Here is a 17,843-nt window from a genome sequence, read left to right as displayed (position 1 = left end):
GGCCGTAGCGCCGACAAACATTGAAACAGCAGAGGGGGGACCTGCTGAGAACCCCTAAGAGGCGGCCGTAGCGCCGACAAACATTGAAACAGCAGAGGGGGACCTGCTGAGAACCCCTAAGAGGCGGCCGAAGCGCCGACAAACATTGAAACAGCAGAGGGGGACCTGCTGAGAACCCCTAAGAGGCGGCCGAAGCGCCGACAAACATTGAAACAGCAGAGGGGGACCTGCTGAGAACCCCTAAGAGGCGGCCGAAGCGCCGACAAACATTGAAACAGCAGAGGGGGACCTGCTGAGAACCCCTAAGAGGCGGCCGAAGCGCCGACAAACATTGAAACAGCAGAGGGGGGACCTGCTGAGAACCCCTAAGAGGCGGCCGAAGCGCCGACAAACATTGAAACAGCAGAGGGGGACCTGCTGAGAACCCCTAAGAGGCGGCCGAAGCGCCGACAAACATTGAAACAGCAGAGGGGGACCTGCTGAGAACCCCTAAGAGGCGGCCGAAGCGCCGACAAACATTGAAACAGCAGAGGGGGACCTGCTGAGAACCCCTAAGAGGCGGCCGAAGCGCCGACAAACATTGAAACAGCAGAGGGGGACCTGCTGAGAACCCCTAAGAGGCGGCCGAAGCGCCGACAAACATTGAAACAGCAGAGGGGGACCTGCTGAGAACCCCTAAGAGGCGGCCGAAGCGCCGACAAACATTGAAACAGCAGAGGGGGACCTGCTGAGAACCCCTAAGAGGCGGCCAAAGCGCCGACAAACATTGAAACAGCAGAGGGGGACCTGCTGAGAACCCCTAAGAGGCGGCCGAAGCGCCGACAAACATTGAAACAGCAGAGGGGGACCTGCTGAGAACCCCTAAGAGGCGGCCGAAGCGCCGACAAACATTGAAACAGCAGAGGGGGACCTGCTGAGAACCCCTAAGAGGCGGCCGAAGCGCCGACAAACATTGAAACAGCAGAGGGGGACCTGCTGAGAACCCCTAAGAGGCGGCCGAAGCGCCGACAAACATTGAAACAGCAGAGGGGGACCTGCTGAGAACCCCTAAGAGGCGTCCGTAGCGCCGACAAACAATGAAACAGCAGAGGGGGACCTGCTGAGAACCCCTAAGAGGCGTCCGTAGCGCCGACAAACAATGAAACAGCAGAGGGGGACCTGCTGAGAACCCCTAAGAGGCGTCCGTAGCGCCGACAAACATTGAAACAGCAGAGGGGGACCTGCTGAGAACCCCTAAGAGGCGTCCGTAGCGCCGACAAACATTGAAACAGCAGAGGGGGACCTGCTGAGAACCCCTAAGAGGCGTCCGTAGCGCCGACAAACATTGAAACAGCAGAGGGGGACCTGCTGAGAACCCCTAAGAGGCGGCCGTAGCGCCGACAAACATTGAAACAGCAGAGGGGGACCTGCTGAGAACCCCTAAGAGGCGGCCGTAGCGCCGACAAACATTGAAACAGCAGAGGGGGACCTGCTGAGAACCCCTAAGAGGCGGCCGAAGCGCCGACAAACATTGAAACAGCAGAGGGGGACCTGCTGAGAACCCCTAAGAGGCGGCCGAAGCGCCGACAAACATTGAAACAGCAGAGGGGGACCTGCTGAGAACCCCTAAGAGGCGGCCGAAGCGCCGACAAACATTGAAACAGCAGAGGGGGACCTGCTGAGAACCCCTAAGAGGCGGCCGAAGCGCCGACAAACATTGAAACAGCAGAGGGGGGCCTGCTGAGAACCCCTAAGAGGCGGCCGAAGCGCCGACAAACATTGAAACAGCAGAGGGGGACCTGCTGAGAACCCCTAAGAGGCGGCCGAAGCGCCGACAAACATTGAAACAGCAGAGGGGGACCTGCTGAGAACCCCTAAGAGGCGGCCGTAGCGCCGACAAACATTGAAACAGCAGAGGGGGACCTGCTGAGAACCCCTAAGAGGCGGCCGTAGCGCCGACAAACATTGAAACAGCAGAGGGGGACCTGCTGAGAACCCCTAAGAGGCGGCCGTAGCGCCGACAAACAATGAAACAGCAGAGGGGGACCTGCTGAGAACCCCTAAGAGGCGGCCGAAGAGCCGACAAACATTGAACAGCAGAGGGGGACCTGCTGAGAACCCCTAAGAGGCGGCCGAAGCGCCGACAAACATTGAAACAGCAGAGGGGGACCTGCTGAGAACCCCTAAGAGGCGGCCGAATCGCCGACAAACATTGAAACAGCAGAGGGGGACCTGCTGAGAACCCCTAAGAGGCGGCCGAAGCGCCGACAAACATTGAAACAGCAGAGGGGGACCTGCTGAGAACCCCTAAGAGGCGGCCGAAGCGCCGACAAACATTGAAACAGCAGAGTGGGACCTGCTGAGAACCCCTAAGAGGCGGCCGTAGCGCCGACAAACATTGAAACAGCAGAGGGGGACCTGCTGAGAACCCCTAAGAGGCGGCCGTAGCGCCAACAAACATTGAAACAGCAGAGGGGGACCTGCTGAGAACCCCTAAGAGGCGGCCGTAGCGCCGACAAACATTGAAACAGCAGAGGGGGACCTGCTGAGAACCCCTAAGAGGCGGCCGAAGCGCCAACAAACATTGAAACAGCAGAGGGGGACCTGCTGAGAACCCCTAAGAGGCGGCCGAAGCGCCGACAAACATTGAAACAGCAGAGGGGGACCTGCTGAGAACCCCTAAGAGGCGGCCGAAGCGCCGACAAACATTGAAACAGCAGAGGGGGACCTGCTGAGAACCCCTAAGAGGCGGCCGAAGCGCCGACAAACATTGAAACAGCAGAGGGGGACCTGCTGAGAACCCCTAAGAGGCGGCCGAAGCGCCGACAAACATTGAAACAGCAGAGGGGGACCTGCTGAGAACCCCTAAGAGGCGGCCGAAGCGCCGACAAACATTGAAACAGCAGAGGGGGACCTGCTGAGAACCCCTAAGAGGCGGCCGAAGCGCCGACAAACATTGAAACAGCAGAGGGGGACCTGCTGAGAACCCCTAAGAGGCGGCCGAAGCGCCGACAAACATTGAAACAGCAGAGGGGGACCTGCTGAGAACCCCTAAGAGGCGGCCGAAGCGCCGACAAACATTGAAACAGCAGAGGGGGACCTGCTGAGAACCCCTCAGAGGCGGCCGAAGCGCCGACAAACATTGAAACAGCAGAGGGGGACCTGCTGAGAACCCCTAAGAGGCGGCCGTAGCGCCGACAATCATTGAAACAGCAGAGGGGGACCTGCTGAGAACCCCTAAGAGGCGGCCGAAGCGCCGACAAACATTGAAACAGCAGAGGGGGACCTGCTGAGAACCCCTAAGAGGCGGCCGTAGCGCCGACAAACAATGAAACAGCAGAGGGGGACCTGCTGAGAACCCCTAAGAGGCGGCCGAAGAGCCGACAAACATTGAAACAGCAGAGGGGGACCTGCTGAGAACCCCTAAGAGGCGGCCGAAGAGCCGACAAACATTGAAACAGCAGAGGGGGACCTGCTGAGAACCCCTAAGAGGCGGCCGAAGAGCCGACAAACATTGAAACAGCAGAGGGGGACCTGCTGAGAACCCCTAAGAGGCGGCCGAAGCGCCGACAAACATTGAAACAGCAGAGGGGGACCTGCTGAGAACCCCTAAGAGGCGGCCGAAGCGCCGACAAACATTGAAACAGCAGAGGGGGACCTGCTGAGAACCCCTAAGAGGCGGCCGTAGCGCCGACAAACATTGAAACAGCAGAGGGGGACCTGCTGAGAACCCCTAAGAGGCGGCCGTAGCGCCGACAAACATTGAAACAGCAGAGGGGGACCTGCTGAGAACCCCTAAGAGGCGGCCGAAGCGCCGACAAACATTGAAACAGCAGAGGGGGACCTGCTGAGAACCCCTAAGAGGCGGCCGAAGCGCCGACAAACATTGAAACAGCAGAGGGGGACCTGCTGAGAACCCCTAAGAGGCGGCCGAAGCGCCGACAAACATTGAAACAGCAGAGGGGGACCTGCTGAGAACCCCTAAGAGGCGGCCGAAGCGCCGACAAACATTGAAACAGCAGAGGGGGACCTGCTGAGAACCCCTAAGAGGCGGCCGAAGCGCCGACAAACATTGAAACAGCAGAGGGGGACCTGCTGAGAACCCCTAAGAGGCGGCCGAAGCGCCGACAAACATTGAAACAGCAGAGGGGGACCTGCTGGGAACCCCTAAGAGGCGGCCGAAGTGCCGACCCACATTGAAACAGCAGAGGGGGACCTGCTGGGAACCCCTAAGACGCGGCCGAAGTGCCGACCCACATTGAAACAGCAGAGGGGGACCTGCTGGGAACCCCTAAGAGGCGGCCGAAGCGCCGACCCACATTGAAACAGCAGAGGGGGACCTGCTGGGAACCCCTAAGAGGCGGCCGAAGCGCCGACACACATTGAAACAGCAGACCTGCTGAGAATAGAGGCCAAAATATGATAATTCTGTCAATGTCCCAATATTTATGCACCTGACTGTATATTACAAAATTCTCCGGTGTACATCCCTTTGTCCCAATTTAAGATGATTACCAGCTGTATAACTTCATTTATTTGGGGAAATAATGCTCAACGTATAGCTTATAAGACACTGTCGACCTCGAGGGGAAGGTGGACTAGCGTTGCCTGATTTATATCTTTACTACCTAGCAGCTCAGATGTCCCAGATGAGGGAGTGGGTTACTCCGGTGGATCGGGGAGATCTTCCCTTGGCTCTCCTTGCAAAAGCGGGCCTGAAGCTTTCCCCCTTACAATTTTTGTTGGCTTGTACACCTCTCTCACGGTGTCCACCATTGCTGCAACAGGCTCGTAGAGTGTGGCTGGCCGGGAGAAGCTATTGGGGGAGACTCCAATTGATCTATGTTCCCCACTTTGGGATAATCTCTCTATTTCTGAGGTCAGGGGATTACAGGGTAGAGAGGCTTCGAGGTCATATGAAGTGGTAGCTATTGGGCAGCTGTACCAAGATGGGGTTCTTTATTCATTTACGTATTTGTCCTCCAAATATGGTCTCCCAGCTCACTTCTTTTATAGATACCTCCAGATTCAACATGCTCTCTGTGCAGTGGAGGGATGCAGTTCCTAACTTTAGTGAAGCCCCAAAGCGCCTATTGGTGCGTACTCTGCCCTCTAGTAGAACAGTTTCGGTAGGCTATTCCTTACTTTTGTCTTCTGGGGGAGGAGGGAGTTTGGCTGGCCTTAGAGCCCGTTGGGACAATGATCTGGGTACTGTCTGATGATGACTGGAAGATTGTTATCGGGTCTCCTCAGGTGGCTACGGCATATACAATATTTCAGCAGATACAATTGTATATTCTGCAAAGGGTTCATAGGACCCCACTTACACTTTTTGAGTTTGGAGGTTCTGCCGTGGACTCCTGTCCCAAGCGCCTTGCTCCGTCTGCTGATTTCTGGCATCTCCTCTGGTCATGCCCCTGTATTGCTTTGTTTTGGACTAGTGTGGTTACTGGTGTGCGAGATACGGGTATTCATGTACCTCTATTAACTCCACGTATCTGTTTATTTGGCCTGGACTTGGAGGATTCACTCTCTGGTTCCCATAAATTATATGTTAATAACCTTTTAATTGTGGCAAGGGTTTGTATTCCCCTCATGTGGATGGCCCCTGATCCGCCCACCTTTGCATCCTGGGTCGCCTTGGTTAATTTTACAACATCCCATGAACGCTATTTGTATCAGAAACGTGGCTGTCCGAGTAAATTTAATAAAGTCTGGTCTTTGTGGCAGAGATCCCGTCACGCCCTCTCTAATTAATAGTGATTATGATTTATTAGTTTTTGTGTTTGGAGTGCCTCGTCAGCCGTTTATTTATAAGTGCTTTTCACACAGTATTTTTGTAAGTCATACATGCAAGAGTGATAATGTAAAAATTGAGTGATTGTAATTGTTCACCCTCTGCTTTAAAGTATGTACTATAGAAATATTATTTAGATGTTTGCCGGAATGTCAGATACTCTGCTACTGTACTGATTTGTATGTAATGCTGTACAATACTGATCGTTTATTTCTTTATTATATGTACTTTGTTTTTCTTTTCTATTGATAAAAGAAAATTTATTAAAAATATTTGTTTAAAAAAAAAAAAAAGCACATTGAGGCAAGAAAATCCCTCAAGTATTTCCCAGAAGGTACAAAAACTTGTACCTTCTCACTGAACCATCCCTGCAACTGTGTTTATTTTATTAAAGACAGATGCATGCATCATGGATCTCCCCGTGTCTATTTTTTTTTTAACAAATGACGCAGCTCGAACGCATGATGCACCGCATACTGAAAAGCACAGCACGATCAGCATACGACGGATAATATGGGCTGCACATCTGATCATACGATACATTTTAAGAGTAGCGGGAGCGCGCATCGCATCGTATCCTACCTTAAAAAGTACACGATTTCCACACGATTCATCGTACGACGTGTCGCATATCGGGCAATCGGCTTGAAATCGCACTAGAGTATGGCCAGCTTTACATTAAGGATGACCTATGAGTAATCTCCTGTACACACAGTACGATAACATGTCAGATTTCAATGATAACGATCCTATCGTTATTGTTAAAATCTGACAGTTTCTGGGCCCTGCTAACGACCATACGATGGACGATGCGCGTCCACATATGTTAGTTGACGACGAACTACCGTCGTCTGTGCAAGCAGGCAGACCTGGCCGATATCGACCAGGTAAGCCTGTTTACTATAGGGACCAGTGATTGTTGATCGGGGGTCATTATAGTAGTGGAGGGTCTGCTGCATGTGCTGGATGCCCGACCCAGCACATGCAGAACATTCAGACGATCGTCTGATCGTTATCTGATCGTTGCTGTCGTACCGTGTGTACGCAGCATAGCAATTAGAATGTAACACAATGTAACATTGTATATCCTCAAAATCTAAACATATAGGCCCTCATTCAGAGGCGGTCGGAGGATGCAAGCGGTCGTTCAGAAACTGGGTGGCCACTTGCATCCTGACCGGCCGCCTGTTTCGGTCGTTAGGCTGTGGGTTTACACCCACAGCTCTAATGACCGCTAGGGTAATGACCATCGGGGCTTACGACGAGACCCTAGGGTAGGGTCTCACTTGTCATAAGCCCCGGAGAGCTTCTGGCTCTGTCAGAGCCGGAAGCTCTCCACTGACATCACTAGTAGACCGTACGGCCGCCTCTGAATGAAGCCCATAATCTCTGCCAGTATATAAAATATTCAGTTTAAAGGCATTTGGTGTATTCTTTCATCAGGACAATATATGCCCACGAACTGTGTTATGCACTACATAAGGAAAAGAAAAACAATTATTATAGTTCATGCTACCAGACTCTTACAAGCTGAATAGGCTACCTATTACAATAGGTTTATTCCTATTAGTGTGTACTAAGTGCAGGGGCGGATTGGAAAACTTAAGTGACCCTGGAAAATTTTCATAAAGTGGCACACGTTGGCTAACAGTGATAGCAACCAGCACTATTCACTACTTGCATGGACGGGCCTACACCAAGTAGAGCCAGGGGGTGAAATGTCTGAAGGAAAAAAAATTAACTATTTTTTGTGTGTACTAAATAAAAATACACCTTAATTGTATTGTGGTTTCTCTGCAACGGGGGAACCTCTGAAGAATAGATCCTTCTTGGACTGGCAGTGTTCGGTATTCACTATCCATGCAGGTGTTCAAATGGTGCGGAAGCCGCCCGATTGCCTAGGAATAAAGCCAACATCATCATCATGCAATAGCGATTCAACCAGATAATCCCACAATAACAGAAGTTTTGGGGCAGGGCAAAATTTGAGTTTCTCTGATCTAACAATTTTATATTAATAAAATATATTTGCTAATTTGGTGCCATTTGTATATATGGTTTTAAGAATTGATGTTTTAATGAAGATTATTGACCCGCCGGCCTTTTTTTCTAATCCTACCAGCGGTCCGGGATGCGGTCATAATACCGACTGTGGGTATTCCGCTGGTCAGAATGCCGGCGCAGGAATCCCAACACCTGACAGAATCTCGGCGCTGGAATCCCAAAGGTAAGTAGTGGCATTGGGGGAGGGTTAGGGGTTGGTTTAGGCGCTAGGGGGAGGGTTAGGTTTAGGGTGCGGGGGTGGGAGGGGGAGGTATAGGGGTAGGGAAAGGGGGGGTTAGGATACAGACCAACCGATGTCGGTATCCTAACCCTGTCGGGATGCCGGCGTTGGGATTTTGTCCGCCGGGATCCGTGCCCAACCAAGTGGTCCTAATGATCGGGTGGGGGCGGAGAGAGAGAGTGATATATGGGAGGGACACTGGGCTAGAAGAAGGGACAGTGAGATGGGGGTGCACCTGTCTAGACGGGAATGAAGGGCAGTGAGATTGGGGGTGGGAAGGGGGAACACTGGACTCAATGGGGTGGGCACTGTTACTGGGCTGGCTGGGTTTTTTTAAGAGGTGGAGCAGTGATTGGGGAGATGGTTGTGGAGGGAAAGGGGAGACAATGGGATTGGGGACGGTGAAGGGGTCAGTGAGATGGTGGGGGTTTGAGAGACACTTGGCTGAAGGGGGGTGGAGACACAGGGAAGGGAGTACTTACCTGGGTTGTTGAGCATGCCTGGTCCCCGCAAACTCACTGGAGCAGCATCCGTAGCCACAGCAGCCTCCAGAGCACCTCAGCTGGGATTTGGGAGGCAGGAGCTGAGGTCCAGGAGCAGAGTTGAGAGTGGAGTGGCATGGCATGGTGTGGCGGTCAGGAGAGCCGCACCGGGCCATGGGGAAGGGGTGTGGCCTAACTGCGGGAGGCATGGCCACACCCCCTTAGAGAAAAAAACAACACAGTTTTGCAGCGCCACGGAGGTGGGCTTTGTGAGACCCGGCACATAGCCAGTGGAGGGGGGTGCAATCAGTATGATTGCTCTCCCCACAGGCACTGGAGACTGCTGTGGCTGCTGCTTTAATGTAAGAGGGAGGGGGAGGCAGCACCGGGCCCCTCCATCAAGGCAGGGGTCGGGTAATTAGTACCCGCTCCCCCCCCTCTCGGGAGCACTGGTGGCATTGTGGCCCGGTGGGGTGGGACTGCCGAGCCGTCAGTCTAAGGCAGCTGTCTGAACAGAGGCTGCTGAATTCATTGGAGGCAGGCCTCTCTCCAGCTAAGGAACATGATATGAGGGCGGGCCTCCTCCCGATCAGTGCTGACCGAAACACTGGACCTCAATCAGAGCCGCTCGCAAAATGCGAGCGTTCGCTCTGAATGAGGGAGGCCGCTACTTTTTTATGAGCCGGCCTCCTGGCCGCTCGCTGGGCTGTGGGTGACCACCACAGCTCTAGCGAGCAACCAGGTTGATGGTCGCGATGATCAAGACCCTACCTTGTATACAGCCTGGCTACACCCCTTCATCATACGCTCCCAGCCTAGAGTCACCTTGTATACAGCCTGGCTACACCCCTTCATCCTACCCTCCCAGCATAGAGTCACCTTGTATACAGCCTGGCTACACACCTTCACCATACCCTCCCAGCATAGTCACCTTGTATACAGCCTGGCTACACCCGCTTGAGAGATATGGTAAGAACTTACCCTTGTTATCTCTCTTTCTTCGAAGTCCACAGGGTTGACCTTTAGGTATAGCTGGATCTGGATCCACGGGCACCACACAGTTAAAAGTTTTAGCTCTCAGGATGCACTTGGTCCATCCTCCTTTTTACCCCGCCCCCGAGCCACAGGCACCTCAGTTGATAAGTAGCCAAGGCCGGCGGAGGAACAACAGAAAGAAGGAAGACTGGAACACACAAGAACCATACTCACAGAAAGTGAGATGGAAAACCAGTGACCAGTAACACAGCCCATATGAAGCCAGGTGCGTCAAGGCGGGTGCCCTGTGGACCCTATGGACTTCGAAGAAAGAGAGATAACAAGGGTAAGTGCTTACCATATCTCTCATTTTCTTTTTCAGGGTCCATAGGGGGTCCACAGGGTTGACCTTGGGGATGTCCCAAAGCAGTCCAATTAAGGATGGAGACGCTCCTGCGCTGAGAGTAGAATCCAGTGCCCAAAGGAAGCATCCTGAGAGGCAAAGGTGTCAAAAGCATAGAACCTCAGGAAGGTCTGGATGGAAGACCACATAGCCGCCTTACACAGCTGACAGGCGAGGCACCACGGCGAGCTGCCCACGAGGAGCCCACAGACCGAGTAGAATGAGCCTTAACAGAAACTGGAACAGGCAGGCCCGTCTGTGTATAAGCCTCAGAGATAGCCAAACGAAGCCATCTAGCCAAAGTGTGTTTGTTTTCTGGCCATTCCCTCTTGTGAAATCCAAAGAGTACGAATAAGGAATCAGATTTCCGAAGGGAACCGGTCCGGTCCCATAAATTTTGAGAGCACGGACCACATCCAAGGAGGCCTCACCAGCTGTGAGGTCTGGTGACTGAAAGGCCGGTACAACAATTTCCTGATTAATATGGAAATTAGAAACAACTTTAGGTAGAAAACCAAGATGAGTGTGAAGCACCGCCCTGTCCTGGTGAAATATCAGAAAGGGAGGACGACAGGAAAGCGCCCCCAATTCTTATACCCTCCTGGCCAAAGCAATTGCTAGGAGAAAGAGTCTTAGTCGTCAACCACTTGAATTCCACCGACTCTAGTGGTTCAAATGGAGGGCCCAAAGAACTACTGCAAAATCCCAAGGAGCCACTGGGGGGACAAAGGGAGGTTGAATCCATAAGACACCTTGGAGGAAGGTGTGGATATCCGTTAGCGGAGCAAGTCTACGTTGGAACCATACTGACAGAGCAGAGACAAGCACTTTCAATGAGACCAGGGTCCAATCCAGCTTGAAGGAAGGCCAGGACTCTGGAAATCCAAAACACCTGGAGGTCGTAACCTCTGGGATGAAACCATTGGAAATACCTATGCCACACTCTGTGATAGATCTTAGCAGAAGCTGGCTTACGTGCTCTAAGCATCGTGTTGATGACAGAGCTAGAGAATCCTTTGGACCTTAGGAGGGATGTCCCAAGAGCCATGCTGTCAAAGACAGACGACCCAGGTCCGGGTAAAGGCAAGGACCTTGAGACAGCAGGTCCGGTCGTTGAGGCAGCAGGAACTGTGTTGATGGAGAGACTCCAAAGATATGAGTACCAATGACGCCTGGGTCAAGCTGGAGCCACTAGCCGGACAGTGCCTCCGTCTTGTCTGAAATTGCGAAGAACTTGAGGAAGAAGAGAGACTGGAGGGAATAGGTACGCAAACTGGAAGGTCCACTTCACTGATAATGCGTCTACAAAGGTTGCCTCGGCATCTCTTGTTCTGGACCCGTACACTGGCAGTTTGTGACTGTGCCGGGAGGCTATGAGGTCCACCTTTGGGAGGCCCCATCTGTTCACTAGGAGTTGAAATGCCACTTGGTGAAGAGACCATTCCCCGGAATACACGTCGTGACGGCTGAGGAAGTCTGCTTTCCAATTGAGAACTCCCGGAAGAAACCCAGCAGAGATGGCTGGAAGGTGACCCTCAGCCCACGTTTGAATGTGTGACACTCCTGTCATTGCTGCCCGACTTTGAGTGCCTCCTTGTGAGTGATGTAAGCCACTGTTGTGGCATTGTCGGACTGAACCTGTACAGGTTTTCCGTGAAGTATGTGCTGGGCTAGTTTGAGGGCCCAGTAGACACCTCGAAGTTCCAATATGTTGATTGGCAGGGTTGATTGGACTGATGTCCAACGGCCCTGAAAGGAATGCGGACTGGTCACTGCGCCCCAGCCCCGGAGACTAGAGTCCGTTGTTAGGATTACCCAGTCCGGGATCCAAAAGGGGCGAACCCTTGATTAGAATAGATGTCTGTAGTCACCAAGATAGAGACAGAAGCACCTCCGGAGAGAGCACCATCGTTTGAGCTTTGATCCGATGTCTTAACCTGTTCCATCTGGAGAGAACTAGCCTCTGCAAAGGCCTGTAATGGAACTGAGCATATTCCACCATGTCGAAGGTGGACAACATGGATCCCAGAACTTGCATTGCTGAGTAGATCGACACTCGGTGACTGTGAAGACATCTGTGCACTCGTACTCGAAGTGTGGAGATCTTGTCTGATTTCAGAAAGATTCTCTGATCCTGAGAATCCAGCAGGGCCTCCAGATGAATCATTCTATGTGAGGGATTCAGGGAGGCCCTTATTTCCAGATGATTAACCAACTGTACTTGTGAAGGAAAGCAATGATTAGCTATAGATGGCTTTTTAAGCCCCTCTGGGGATTCTGCTAATAGCAGGAAGTCGCCCAGATATGGTAGCAGTCGGACACCCTGACCATGCAGGTGGGCTGCTATGACAGCCATAATTTTTGGAAACACCTATGGAGCTGTGGACAGTTCAAAGGGCAGAAAACTGGAGATATCGGTAATGAGAGGGCGCTATAGGTACATGTATGTACTCGTCCTGAATATCCAGCGATACCATAAAGTCTCCCAGCTCCATAGCTAGGATGATGGAGCATATGGTTTCCACCCTGAACCTTAGCACCCTTAGGGATTTGTTCAGGGATTTGAGGATAAGCCGATGAGACCTATTCGGCTTCTGAACCAAAAAGAGTAGAATTATATTCAATCCCTCGCTGAGATAGCAGGACTGGCACAATTACCCCTGCTTGCAGCAAGTACTGTATGGCCTTCTGGATTTGTATAAAAACTGGTGGGGAGGCAGTCTGAGAAAGTAGAGGGCATACCCATGAGAGACCACTTCTCTCATGGTCTCCAAGCATCCGTGGTGGTTTGACACCAATACTGGGCGAACTGAAGAAGTCGGCCTCCTTCTCTGGGAACCCCTAGAGGGAGGCCCGTCCCACCAGGCTAAGGGGTTTATCCTCGGGTTTTGAAGCAGGGCGTCTGCTTGGTTCTGGTTTTGGGGAGCCCACGTGGAAGCCAAATGCCTAGAAAAGGATTTCCTTTAGGCTTTCCTTGAGGAGGAAAGGACTTAAAAAGATTTAGAGCCTGATTCAGACCCGCTCGCGAGCGCATAGCACTCACAAGCGGGTCGATGTTTGGCCCCTGCGCATGACGGGTGCTCCGTCGCTACGGGTCTGGTACCAATACAGGTCGGCTGTTGATTATAATTGACAGCTCGCCCTGTTTTGGAGGTGGGCAGGGGGGGTTGGCTTGACAAACGGAGGCGTTCCAAAGGGAACACCTGCCGTTTGTAGGCAGCCCTACTGACATCACCAGTGATGTCAGTAGGTGGACTTCCTGCTCTATTAGAGCAGGAAGTCCACTGGGACTTGCGATGGACGAGACCCTACCTCAAGGGTCTCGTCACAAGCCCGATGGTCGCGACCATCACCTGGCCGCTCGCAAAAGCTGTGGGTGGTCACCCACAGCTATGCGAGCGGCCAGGAGGCCAACACACACAAATAAAAGAAAAAGGCCCTGATCCAGAGCGAGCACTCTGAAAGAGCGTCCGGCTCTGAATCAGGGCCATAGTCCGAGGCCTTGTAGTAGAGGTAGCTGAAGGCAGAAATGCCGCTTTTGATACTACCAACGTGGTTACGATATTTGTCAATGGGTCAAACAAGATCTCCCCATTATAGGGTAATCCTTCAAGGCCTTTCCTGGAATCCACATCTGCCTTCCATGATCACAGCCACAGGGTACGGCAGGCAGACAAAGAGGCGGCCGAAACTGTGGAGGTTAGGAGACTGGCATCTAAGGTTGCTTCACCAATATAGGAAGCTGCATCTCGAATGTGAGCAACAAAAGACATCTGATTCCTAGAAGCTTCTGAGGGAAAAGTGTTTTCAAGTGCGTCAGCCCAGCTCTCTATAGGTTTAGCTACCCATGTGATAGCCATGGGTGGGCGGGCAACAGTCCCTTAAAGAGAGCATATCGATTTCAGGCAATCTTCCACCTTCCTATGTAGTTCAAGGAAGTAATTATAGGAATAGGCAACGTATTTTAATTAAACACGTAACATGGGAATCCACAGGGGGTGTTTCTGACTTTGCACAATGAGCCACAGAAAAAGGGTAACATGAAGTTAGCTATTTTTGTGGTTGAAACCTCTTACCAGACCGATTGCCAGGCTGCAGCCATGTGTTCAGCTAGCTGATCCGATATAGGGAAATCTGCTGAAGTCCCTTTCTGCCATTTAAACAGCGGGTGCTTGGATTTAGGGGCTGGCTCGTCATCTTCTATTAATAAGATGGATCTGACAGCTCGCACCAAAGCAGGAATATTATTTTTGACCGACTCTCATTCTCCTCCAGAAGGGAGTCAGGTTTAAAGAGATCAGCATCTTTTACCTCATCGGATGATACCTCAGAATCTGAAAGTTGCGTGGACTGTGACGATACCACAGGACGCTTAAAGGGGTTACTGGGAAGGGGCTTCTTACCCTGCAACATGGAGTGAAAGCCATTAGATGTAGCCACCAGACTCTGCACCGAGTTAGAAAGTACATCTACCCATGGTGGCAGTACAGGGGGCTTGTATCGCCTGAACCTGTTGAGGCAACCCCAAAGGGGACATTACTGCCTGCTGTGATAACCCCATAGGGGGAATTACAGCCAGATCCGCTATGCGGTCCGCAATAGTGGCTAGTACCTTGGAGAAAATTAAGCTCAGGAGGGCCCTAGCACCGGCTCTGTCTGATGGGCCAGGTGGAGTATAATACTTACTACATAGCCCATCTTGTATGAAATCCTCCTCACTTAAGCCTGCAGCACATAACTTGCAAGATAGCAGTATGTGAGTAGATGCCTGTTGTTACTCTTGCCTTTGCTAAACATAGCTGCAGAGTAAATTGCACACAATATGGCACTGGGTATAATGCAACCTCTGTGTTATTGTAGGATACTAGTAGCAATGCAAAATACTGGTCTTGTCTTATGCTTGGCTAAGCAGCATGAGCCCACAGCCCAAATATGGCACAGTGCAACGAACTCCTGTATGTGACAAACCTCACAAATACTTAGTTCTATAGAAGTGAGGCATTGGAAACCCCCTGAATACACCTGTATGTTAGGGTAATAGTCAGAGAAAAGATAAGGATAAATTCCATCCCATCATGGTACCATAATAATCTATGGTATTTAGTGTTCCCTCTAGCTCCGGCGGCAGGCAGGGCGCCCGGCGTCTATTCTCCGGCGGTGACCGGGTCACCGCATGTTTGTCCACCCGCGGGACACTGCGTCCCGCGGGTGAGAACGGCTCCCGCAGGCTGTTAGGGCAGGGTGCTTTTTGCCCTCCTCCTGGAGGGCAGGGTGCTTTTTGCCCTCCAGAAGGAGGGCAGGGCGCCGCGCCCCGCTAAAACAGCCTAGCGGGAACGCTAGGTATTCTAATGGTGCATACACACGGTCAGATGTGTCAAATGAACAATTAAACGATTTTACCAATGATTTGAACGATTTCTGACTGCATTAAAATGAATGGAATCGTCCAAATCTGACTGCAAAGACATCAGATGTCAGATATCGTTATCTGACAAGCGGGAACGCGCATCGTTCATCTGACCAACATGTCAGATATGTCAGATTTTCCTTCAGATATGAACGATTTTTAAAATCGTTATTGTACAGATCTGAAGGAAGATCTGACTATGTGTATGCACCTTAACCCTATATTAGTCTTCTTTTGCATCCTGAAGATAGTGCATTAAAGCACTGAAACGAACTGTGAGTGGAGTGGTTCTTTATGGATGAGTGCTGCACCTATGACATACTTATTGGATTTTATGTGAAGGCACCGTCTGCAGTTAAAGGTTTGGTATTTGAAGCGGCAGACCACGATATATATAAAGATACAGTCAAATCCTGCATACTCAATAATCAAATGAATGATGGGTGCTCAGTCATAGGTGATAAATGAAAAAGTCCAGTATGCACTAAAAACAAGTAGTGTGTGTTATTGTTTAACTGTGATGAATATGCCAGTGGCCACCGAAGCGGCCGTCGGGCTATCTATATATCATGATCAATTGCTGTTGTATCGGCTCCAGGCAGATGAAGTCCGTTAAGTATTAACTGGTATTTTCTGCATGTAGCACTTTGATTTGTGACTGAAGAATAATACTGGAGGCTGTTTTATGAGCATGCATTATATATAAATTACATTTTGGCATAGTTATTTGAAGTGCTGTTTTTTTTCAGTGCATACCGGCACTCTCTCTAATTCTATACTTCACCCCGCTGCTCTCATTATGTCATGTCTCCAACATGAGGATGTATGCAGGTATTGACTGCGGCACTCAGGGTTTCTCAAAAGAATAAAACAGCAGCCTTTGGTATGTCAACGTTTCAATGTTTAAACCAACATTTTCATCAGAAATAAAGAATAAGTGTGTATTCACCATTTATATGTGCTCCCCTTCACCATGCTCAGCCTCCTGCCGGGGGTCCTGTCAATAGGATAGAGCAGCCATAAAGAAAAATATAATATCAAAAAGTATAGTATGTAGTATACACCATATGAGGAAAGCAACACATATTCATGTCACTATCATTGATGTCAATGAGGGAATAGTCCCAGAAGAAACATATTGGCCAGAAGTATGTATGGGGACCGAACCAGGAGACTGCATCCATAGGCACCTCTCTCTGGTCTGCAACCCAGCCGTCCAAGCCAGTCTAACTGTCACAGAAAACATGAGTACGAAATACTTACATTTAGGCCCCAAGGAGCGACAACATCGAGTTTAAAATTCACTGTGCCTCCCGTCTAAGCAGCATCTTGCCCAGATCACCCCTATGTTTAAGTGGAGGGATGTGGTCTATCATTCTGTATTTTAGCGATGTAAGGGGATGATTATATTCTAGAAAGTGGCTTGCCACCGGTTGTTCACTAACACCAGTGCTGCCCGGATGGCTGATCTGTGGACCGCCATCCTTTCCTTTAATTTTCCTGTCCGGTCATAAAATAATAATAATAATAATAATAATAATAATAATAATAATAATAATAATAATAATACATAAAATAGAAATATAAAATTATTATTAACATAACATTGTGCTTAGCTGCCATCCTTTAGATGAATGAAGTGGTGCTGTACACACCTGTATTTCTATGGTCTGCACCACTTCTGATGGCAGACACCAGCCATGGGGAGGTGGAATATGCACACATGATGAGGTAGCAGAGGTACTAGATGGGGAAAGAAGCATAGGGACAAATGGAGATGGTTGCAGAGGTACAGATGACAAAGGGGGCAGAGACATAGCAGGGGGAAGTATCAGAGGCACAGATAGAGGAGGACAGAAGGAAAATGTGGCAAAGGATGGGAAACAGGAATGAGGCATACCTGTAAGGGGAGGGGCAGAGGCACAGCATATAACGGTGGCGGGGGCACACATTGGTGGCGGTTTAGGGGAACACGTGGGGTGGGTAGGTGGAGAGGCACAGGTGAGGAACGTCTGAGTGCCTCTATTTAGCCCAGCGAGGGGAAGTAGGGGGCGGAGGAGAAAGGAGGAGCTGTGGGGGACCTTGGGGTGGGGCATCATGCAGAGTAGTCGGGAGAGGAAAGTGAAACTCAGCCGGACAGTGAGACTAAAGTCCCCTGCAAGAGTGGGGGAGGAGAGCACACACCACCAATGCCCCCATCTAAAATCTGGCTGGGTCTAATGATCAAAACTGAGGGGCCACTGGTGCTAACGATCCCAGCCCAAGCGGCTTCTGACTCACAGACAGAGACATGTGGCTGTGAGCGAGAGGCAGGCTGCAGCTGCGATCATCAGCACCAGCAGCCCATCTGTCAGATCTGTGCCCTGGCGCTTCCTTTACTTTCCTTTATGGGAGTGTTTAGATCCCCTTCAATATATGTACTAGGAAGTAGCGTTCCCGCTAGGCTGTTTTAGCGGGGCGCGGCGCCCTGCCCTCCTTCTGGAAGGCAAAAAGCGCCCTGCCCTCCAGAAGGAGGG

The 17,843-nt window shown here is 51.0% G+C and overlaps 1 long non-coding RNA gene across 1 annotated transcript in view; it reads right to left on the bottom strand.

The window, feature by feature from the left end:
* The window catches only part of LOC148431294 (uncharacterized), a 50,671-nt gene that overhangs the window by 25,774 nt on the left and 7,054 nt on the right, over positions 1–17,843 (bottom strand). The window contains exons 2-3 of the long non-coding RNA XR_015877221.1: positions 16,277–16,324; positions 7,550–7,674 (exon numbers count right to left, since the gene is read on the bottom strand). This is a non-coding gene — a long non-coding RNA (uncharacterized LOC148431294). The remainder of the gene's footprint in view (positions 1–7,549; positions 7,675–16,276; positions 16,325–17,843) is intronic.

The sequence above is a fragment of the Taudactylus pleione genome, unplaced genomic scaffold, assembly GCF_031769625.1.
Source record: "Taudactylus pleione unplaced genomic scaffold, aTauple2 ptg002478l, whole genome shotgun sequence".
Taxonomy (NCBI): Eukaryota; Metazoa; Chordata; class Amphibia; order Anura; family Myobatrachidae; genus Taudactylus; species Taudactylus pleione.
This window is presented reverse-complemented; position numbering and strand designations above follow the sequence as displayed.